This window comes from Vombatus ursinus, unplaced genomic scaffold, assembly GCF_900497805.2.
Source record: "Vombatus ursinus unplaced genomic scaffold, bare-nosed wombat genome assembly UNPS02014832.1, whole genome shotgun sequence".
In the NCBI taxonomy this organism is placed as follows: domain Eukaryota; kingdom Metazoa; phylum Chordata; class Mammalia; order Diprotodontia; family Vombatidae; genus Vombatus; species Vombatus ursinus.
Genome location: NW_020954610.1, coordinates 18,359,017 through 18,369,010, shown reverse-complemented (window position 1 = coordinate 18,369,010; position 9,994 = coordinate 18,359,017).

Genomic DNA, 9,994 nt, shown 5'->3' with positions numbered 1-9,994 from the left:
AGGGCACAGCTGTACAGAAACTCAGGGTTTCATCTAGCTTAGGGCTTCAAGGAAAGGAAGAAGTCAGGAGGGTAGCTCATCCAGCTCTGATTTTTCTCTACGCTCTAATGAGACAGTGAATAGGAAAATTATGGACCTTGAACTATGAAGGGAAGAAGCATACCCTTTCCCCTACCCTATCCCCATCACCCCCTTGCCAAGATCACTTTGGGAAAGACGCAACACATTAAACTTTTGAGAGGCATTGCAGTGTAGTAGATACAGCGCTGGATCTGAAAGATCAGAGTTTGAATCCTGCCTCAGTCATTTACTATCTTACAATGTTACCTTGGGCAATTTAATTTCTCTGGGTCTCGTGTTCCTTGTCTATAAAATGTAGGGAGTAGACTCAGTGACCCTTGAAGTCCCTTCCAGTTCTAAATCTATGAATGATACCTTAGCCAATAGTGAACAGTTGACAATTGACAACATTGACTCTTGGCTTAGGGGAAAAAATAAGGGGGAGGGTAGGGAATGAAGAACAGAAAAAGCTAAGAAAACATAGGGCTGCTTTACTCCCTGCAAGAATCAAATAAACCTGAGAGTTTAGGCCACAGGGAGACGTGCTCCAAGTAGGACCTATCCGTAAAGGACGAGAGAGAAGGAAGGGAAATAAAAGAAATGGGCCTATCTACATAAATCGGGAAATTAGAGTAGGTAAGACCAGTCATAGTAATACTGAATCTGATTGTTTTCAGGAGCGTGCTGTGCAGTTATTTGTTTTGAGATCTGACTGTTGAATTGTGGTGGTGAGAAAATAAGACATCATCCCCACCCCTCATTCTCTCACTACTACTCGCACTCGCTAACCAGTTGCCAAGTTGTTCAAGTCTGCTTCTACAACAACTGATACATTTGTCTCTTTCTCTCTATCTTCCCATGGCCAACACCCTAGTTCAGGCCGTCATTATCAAAATCTGGATATGTCAACAGCCTCCTCATTGGTCACCCTGCCTCAAGCCCGACTCCACTGTAATCTGACTTTCAAATAGCTGCTGAAGAGAGTTCCTCTAATGTGCATTTGACCGTGACATTCCTCTACTCAGTAAACTCCAGTGGCTCTTGAATAAAAAACAAAACAAAACAAAACAAAAAAAAAAACCTCTTGTGTTCAGCATTTAAAGCCTTTTACAACCTGATTCCAACTACCTTGTTGTTGTTGTTGAGTCATTTCAGCTGTGTCCAACTCTTCCTGACCCCATTTGGGGTTCTCTTAGCAAAGATACCGGAGTGGTTTGCCATTTCCTTCTCAAGCTCATTTTTAACAGATGAGGAAACTGAGGCAAACAGATTGAAGTGACTTGCCCAGGGTCACACAGCTAGTAAATGTCTGTGACCAGATTTGAACTCAGGAAGACTGATCTTCCTGATTCTAGGCCGGCACTCTATCCATGCATCCCTTACCAGTCCTAAATGTTACTCTTCTCCACACACTCTACAGTCTAGATAAACTGGTCTTACTTTTTCTCCTGTCTCCAGATCTTTTTACTGTCCATACCTCTACCTCTTAGAATCCATTATTTCCTTCAAAGCTCAGCTCAAATGCTTCCTTCTACATGAAGTCTTTCCTGATGCCCCCAGTTATAAATTCTAGTTTGTGAATGACCTTGAATTGATTGCATTAAGCCCTAGAATATTATAGACTAGGAGTTCCTAACTTAGCCTATGCTTTCAGACTCCTTTGGCAGTCTGGTGAAATTTATGGATACATAAAATAAAATACATGGGATTATATAGGAAACTAATTCTATTAAAATAGAGTATGTATTTTATATATAATATATGAATATTTATATATATATGTATATATATAAATATATGTGTATAACTATCTGAACTTTGGGGTATAAATATATATCTATATATCTATATATATCTCTATACATCCATACTATATATACATGTTAATATACATCTATACACATGTATATGTATACTCTATATCTATATACACACACATAGAGAGAGACACATACACGCACACATTCATGAATCGCAGTTTAAGAATCCCTGCTATAGAGAGTTTCTTGGTTGAGATTTGTAATCACTCAAGAGTTTAACAATCTAGGAGGGGAAAATTGAATGAAAAATGCTTTTTGTCTAGATTATAAGTTGGTATCAGACATCCTGTAGAGCTTGTCCATCATTATTTTTAAAATTTAAATTGATGTAAAATTTTAATAAACAAGCATTTATTTCCTTTCCTACCCACTCCTTTTGAAAAGAAAAAAAATGTTTTAAATCTCTTGTAACAAATATGCGTAGTCAAAATAAATTCCTATATTAGCCAAGTCCAAAAATATATGTTTCACTCTGCACCTCAAGTTCATGTACTCTCTGCCGGGAAGAAGGTAGCATGCTGTATCAATGCCTTGATAAGAGTTATTAAGTCTTTAAAATTAAGTTGTTCTAAATTGTTCTAGTTTTACTCACTTTCATTCTTCATCAGTTCATACAAATCTTCTCAGGTTTCTCTGAAAGCATTCCTTGTGTCATTTCTTATGGCACCATAGTATTCCATTATATTCATGTACTAAAATGTATTCAGCCATTCTCCAATTGATAATTGCCATCAGTAATTGCAAATCAACAGTGAGTTGGCCCTAGAATTAAGCAGGCTGGAGGAATAGGTTGAGCAGACTTCAGGCAATTGCAAAGTTATTTTCATGTCTCCAAACTTCTCCCAGAAATATAGGCCCCTCTTTTTGACCACAATATTCTACTAGCAATGATGTATGGCTGAAGAGACATGGAATGCAATGATGTCTAAAGGCACAGAGACTCATGGAGAGGCACATGGTGGGTGTGAGCAGACCACAACATATAAATTATTAATAAATAATCATGTAACTGTGAACTATTGTTGTTATATGAGTTTATTGTAATCAGTGTTATTTTTATTTGATTCAGAGTAGACTTTTTACCTGCTATTAATATAAAGAGAAAACTACTATGGGTGTCATTCTGCAAGTTCCAATCAGCAACCCCAGAATGAATCGGGGAAGAATTTTCCAGAGATCAGACAGTGAAATGAAACAAAAGGAAAAATTCACAAGCAAATATATCATTATTTATGAGAACACTGTATTTGCTTTCTCCATCTTCTGCTTCCAATTTTATCAGTGCCTTGGTCATTTTATGGGTCATTTAGCTGCAATGAGGAGGCCAAAATCTGGGGTTCCTATCTTTCAGGAGCAGTTGACTTTATACAGAAAAAGCCCCATACTGAGAAAGGTTAAGAATAGTTATGTTATCAGGGCAGCTAGGTGGCACAGTGGATAGAGCTCCAGCCTTGGAGTCAGGAGGACCTGAGTTCAAATCCAGCCTCAGACACTTGACACTTAGTAGCTGTGTGACCCTGGGCATGTCACTTAACCCCAATTGCCACACTGAAAAGAAAAAAAAAAAGGTTGCATTATCTCTTGTACAGAGGTAATTTACAAACTTATATAAATGCTAATTATTATTATCATATGCTAAGTGTTATGTTTAGGGTAGAGATATAAAAACAAGTGGGAAACAATTTCTGTCTTCAAGGCACTTAGAACCTTGGAAGAATGTGGCATCTGAGAGTATTCCAACCACCACAGATACTCGATGACTTCCCAGTCTCCTTTGCCAGATTCATCCATGTTGTGCCTATTGACTATGGGTATCCTCCAAGGCTCTTTTGTGGACCCTCTTCCTTTTTTCCTCTGTACTATTTTGCTTGGTAATGTCGTCAGCTCCCATAGATTCAATCCTTACCTTTATGCTGATGATTCTCAAATCTATTTATTTAACCCTAACTTCTCTCCTGACCTCCAGTCTCTAATTTCTAACTGTTATGGACATCTTAAGCTGGATATTTCATAGACATCACAAATTCAACATGTCTCAGATGAACTCATTATCTTTCTCTGCATACCCTCCCCTTTTCCTAATGTCTCTATTACTCTTGGGGGCACCATCAACCTCCTAGTCACTCAAGCTCACAACCTATGTGTCCTATTCACGTCCTCTCTCTTTCATCTCCCATATCCAATATGTTGCCAAGTCCTGCCCATTCTACCTTTGTAACATTTTTACTATATGTCCATTTCTCTCTTCTCATACTGCCACCTGGTGCAGGCCCTCATCATCTCCTGCCTGGACAATTGCAATTGCCTAATCCCTGCCATAAGTCTCTCCCTTATGCAGTCCATCCTCCATTCAACTATCAAAGTGATCTTCCTAAATTTCAGGTCTGAACATGGCATTCTCTTCCCTCTCCCCTAATTCAATAAACTCCAGTGGTTCCCTGTAATTTTCAAGATCAAATATAAATTTTTGACTTTTAAAGTCCTTCATAATCTACCCCCCCTCTTCCCTTTCTAGTCTTCTTAGCCCTTAGTCTTCCCTCTCCTTAAAGGACTCTGTGATCCAGTGACATGTTGTTCCATCTCCCCAAACCATAAATTTTCACTGGCTGTCCCCATGCCTGGAACGCATCCCCTCCTCATCTGAACCTCCTGATTTCCGTCTAGTTCCAGCTAAAATCTCACCTCCTTAATATTAGTGCCTTCCTTCTGAGATTGTCTCCGAGGTATCCTGTATCTATCTTGTTTGTACATAATTATTTCCAAGTTGTCTCCCCCATTAGACTATAAACTCCTTGAGGGCAGGTACTGTTTTTGTTTTTCTTTCTATCCTCAGACTTTAGCAGAGTGTGTCACACAGTATAGCGCTTAATAAATGCTTGTTGATGACTTGGTTTGAATGTGGATTGCCTACTTGGATTTAATTTGTAGAGGGCAGGAATTAAGTGCAATCTCTGTTCCCTCATCCTTTCCTCCTATAGTCTCCCCTCATGGAATGGACTTATCTCTTGGTCCTCACATAGCTCTTTGTCAAGTAACATTGAATATGATAGTTATTTGTGTTGGTGTCATCCTTTACTAGTCTGTAATATTCAGTAACAACTTCCATTTACATAGGGATTTAGAGTTTACAATGTGCTATACCTACATTACCTCAATGAAAGTAGGGACTATGTCAACTTAAACTTTGTATTTCCCCCAGTGCCTGGCATTGTGCTCTTCATGGTTTAGGTGTTTAATAAATCTTTACTGAATGAATAGCTTTAGAGATAAGGACTGAACCCTATTCATTAGTCATCATTTGATTTCATCATCATTATGATTTCATTAGTCTAAGAAACTCCTAGATGAAGAAACTCCCTCTACCAAAAACCTTTTCTGCAACTTTCTGTCTAGAGCAGTGGTCTGAAAACTTCTACAGTAGTAGAATTCTTCAGTGTAAACAAGATTTTGGCAGAATCTTTCTTGCAAAATCCTGTAAAATTATTACTTTTAAAAATTAATTTAACTCATTTTAAAGCCTACTAACAAACAATATGAAGTTCACTAAAAAAACAAACAAACAAACTCAGGGAATTTCAGGGTTCTTTTCAGTACAGTTTGAGAAACATTGACCTGGAGTACTGAGAGATTATTTGATTTGACCAGAGTCACACAGTACATGTCCAAGATAGGACCTGAGCCTATTTTAATGTTGCCAATTACTATTGAAAAGTTAATGCCCTTGGATGGCAAAGAAATTTCAGGTCCCTTGTTTAGAGAAATAACTCAATGAATTCTGAATTCTGATATCAATGAAGTGTTGATCTTAAAAATGAAAAAATGGGAAGAGGAAACTTACAGTAAAGTGGGTCTAATTGATAGTTTGGGAAGTTGAGTAATGGTTTCAATTCTCTGCTAACTCACATGTTTTTCACCCTTTGCATACAGTAAACTTGACCACTTCACTCCTTTGAATCCCAAAGTTGGTTGGCTGCTCCATTTCTATCTATTGACGGTTACAGAATCCCAGAATGTTGAAGAAGGGATCTTGGAGATCATCTAGTTAAATCCATTATATAGATGAGAAACCTGAGACCCAGAAAGAAAAAAGTGACTTGCCCCAGGTTTATTAGTGGTGGAGCCAAAAACAGAACTCAGGTCTCTTGACTTTGACCCCTAAGACTCTTTCCATGCTACCTTGTGGCCTCAGTTTTTCATTGAGTATTAAATCATTTTCCCCTTTAGAGGGTATAACTTTATTGAGATAATGGTATGGTGAAAAATCCATTTGAGCCAGCACATCAGTGACATGCCTATTGATGAAAAGACTTTTCAAAGTGCCTACTGTATGCCAGGCTCTGTGGATATAAAGACAATAAAGGAAATACTCTCTGCCCTCACAGAGCCTTCATTTTATAGGAGGAAACAACTTGTATACATATAAGAATATGTAAAATAAATACAAGGTAATTTGAAAGGAGAAGATAGTTTTGGGATGATCACCAGAAGTCTTAAGAGATAAGAGAGCTGATAAGTATTTTGGTTATACGGTGTGTACATAGTTCACATTTCTGGGAGATTCTCCGATGGTGGTAGCATGGCACAGGAGACCTATCTCTCTGACTGGCCTCAGAGTCAGAAAAAATCTGGGTTTGGGTCCTTCCTCTGACTCATTATGGTTGTGTGACCCTGGGCAAGTCACTTAACTTCACAATGCGTTAGACCAGCAAACTATACCCTGGGTCCAGTCAACCTCCTGCTTTTCTGTATTCTGCTAGCTAAAAGTGGTTTTTGCATTTTAAAATAAAGATTTAGTATTTAAATATTCAATGCTTAATTAATATTTAAATATTTAAATTTTCCCATTTATTATTTAAATAAAGTTTTATTATATTAAAAATGCAAAAAACATTTGTAGCTCATGGGCAGTACAAAAGCAGGCAGCTGGCTGGATTTACCCTTTGGGCCATAGTTTGCTGACTCCTGTTTTGGCAACTCTAAGACAAAAGGAGAAGGTGCCAATCTGTACTGGTAGAGGGAATTTCCTCACCTGGGAATTCCCTATAAAAATGAAATTGTAGATCCAGTCCATATACCTCTTTCTAATGGTGAGGATACCACCTTTGATTTTTCCTTCCTTCTTCCCCAAATCACATAGTGGAATTTCCCTATGTTTTGTGTCAAGGATTCCTTAAGCCCTCAGAGCCAAAAATCTCATTTTCATATGGCTTGGGTTTTTATGCTTCTTGAATTTCACTGGAGTTAGTTTCATTTGATGGCCCGTGACCTGAGGTGGGACAAAACGTAATGTATAGCAGTATTTCCTAAAATAGAGGATGATGAAGCCTCTCCTGGCTAAGTGGGGGATTCTCAGGCCCTGAAATCAGTCAAAAAGCATTTGTTGATCACTTACTAAGTGTGCACTGTGCTAAGCCTTAGAGGTATAAAAACAAAAATGAAAACAAATTCCTGACCTCAAAGAGTTTACTTTCGATCTCAGAAACAGCAGGCACACCTATAAATGGATAGAAAACATGACAAGGTAATTGCAGGGGTAGGGGGACACTAGCCCCTGGGCACGGGGCAAGGCGATGGTTCAGGAAAGCCATCACATAGTAAATGGGGCTAGAGCTGAGCTTTGAAGGAAATTGGGGATTCTAAGAGACAGTGGTAAAGAGAGTGCAACCCAGGAATGGGGGACAGTGTGCAGGGATCATAAAAGTGAGAGCTGGAAGGGACATCTGGGACATCTCATCCAAGTTTTTCATTTTACGAACGTGAAAATAGTCCTAGAGAAGTAAAGTCTCTTGCCTAAGGTGAAAGATGAGAGTAACAGAACCAAGATTTCACCCTTCCCCACCCTCTCATTCCAAAGTCACAACATCTCTCTGCCTCCATTTTTCTCAGACACAGATCTAATCATGTCGTTATCAAAAAATATTTTAGAGGTGACTGTCTCCTAACTAAAGTTAAAACTGCTTTGCCTGCCATTCAAGGCCAGTCAATCAATAAACACTTATAAGCGCCAACTGTGTGCCAGGTACTATTCTAAACACTAGGAATACAAAAGGAGTGAAAAGACAGACCGGGTTCTCACAGTCTAATGGGGGAGGAAACAAGAAAACAAAGCAATATGCCTACAAATAGGAGATAATTAACAGAGGGAAGGCACTATAATTAAGAATTGGTAAAGGCTTCCTATACTAGGGTCTTTAAGGAAGCCAGGGTAGCCAGTTTGTGACAATGAAGAAAGCGAGAGTTCCAAGGATAGGGGACAGCCAGAGAAAATCAGAGCCAAGATAGAGTGTTTTGTTCATGGAACAGCCAGGAGACCAGTCTCATTAGTTAGAAGAGTACTTGTTAGGGAGTTAGGTATAAGAAGACTGGAAAGGTAGGAGGGGTTAGGCTGTGAAGGGCTTTGAATGCCTAACAGAGCATTTTGTATTTGATCTTGGAGGGGATAGGGAGCCATTGGAGTTTACTGAGTGGGAGTAGGCGGGGTGACATGATCAGACCTGTGTTTTAGGAAAATCATTTTAGAGGCTGAATAGAGGATGGGTTGGTGTGGGGAGGCAGACAGGCCTACCAGTAGGCTATTGCAATAGGCCAGGTATAAAGTGGTGAGGTCTATACCATAGTGTCAAAGGAGAAAGGGCCCTCCATAATCTGTCACTACTGTACCTTTCTATCATTATCTCAGATTCCTATACATACTCTACATTCAAAAACTGAACTGGTCTATTCTCTGTCCCTGGAATATGACATGTACTCTTATCCCTTATTTATTCAGGCTATTTGGCATGCCTACCTGGGTGAATATTTAGAATGCCCTTTTCTTTCTTTATCTGTTAAATTCCTTACCTCTCTTTTAAAGCCCAATTCAGATGTCATCTTCTCCATGAAGCCTTTCTTGATTGGACCTAGGCAAGTAAGTACAACGTGGACTTGGAGTCAAGAAAACCTGAGTTCAAATCCTACCTCAGACATTCTCTAGCTGTGAATGGTCCTGGAAAAATCACTTAACCATTCTTAGCCTCAGTTCCCTCATCTGTAAAATGGAAATAACAATAACACCTACCTCACAGGGTTGTTGTGGGAATCAAATGAGATAACATATGTAAAGCACTATACTGATCTTTGAGCAATATATAAACTGTGGCTATTATTATTATTATTATAATTATCATTGTTGTTGTTTGGACCATATTTCCCTTTGGACATTACGTAGTGCTTTGTTTTGCAATCTTCTAATGTATGTGAGGTCAAGGAGGGATCTACAGAGGATGTACAGAGGGAAGAAGAAAGAGATGGCAGGATTTTTTTGTTTTTGTTTGCTTTTGTCTTTTTTTCTTTCCTTCTTGCCAACAGAATACACATTATAGTAAGGGTATACTGTTGAGAAACAGGAAAGGAGAATTGAGCTACTGAATTGTGCCAAGAGTGAAGCCAGATCATTGGGAATTCAGTGCCAAATGGTAATGGCTCTTCATCTCCCACCTACCAGCCTGGCTAGTGGATAGAACACTAGAATTGGAGTAAATGAGACCTGACTCCATGTCCTGCCTCAGATACTTATTAGCTGTGTGATGCTAGGCAAGTCACTTAACCTCTCTGGACCTCAATTCCCTCATTTGTAGAATGGGAATAATCCCTCACAAGGTTATTATGAGGATCAAATGAGATAATAAGGTCTCTGCAAATCTTTTAAGTATTAGCTACCACAGAGGTCAGTCAGGCTATATCCCATCTCTAGTTGTGAGTATCCCAATTATAGTCAATGGAAATGAGAATGAGGGATGATTTCCAGCCTAGACCTTGCCCCCTTTCTCCTTTCCCTTCCTTCATCCTGTTCAGATCCAGATCCAGAGTTTTAGATTTGGGGCACATGGCATTTATTAAGACATCCTCACCCTCAAGTATCTGCTGCACCTAGAATAGAGGAAAATCCTAAATGAGGTCACATGGCTAAGTAATAATTTGGTCCAGTGGGATGGGCCTGGCTTGTTTCTCTTTGCTCTCCTTTCCACCTCCTCTAGTCATGTTGTTCAGCAGGTTTAGTCTGTTGTCTTCAATACCAGCATCTAATTAGAGCCCGCTCTCCCTGTAACTCTACCCCTCCTCATTCTAAAGGAACT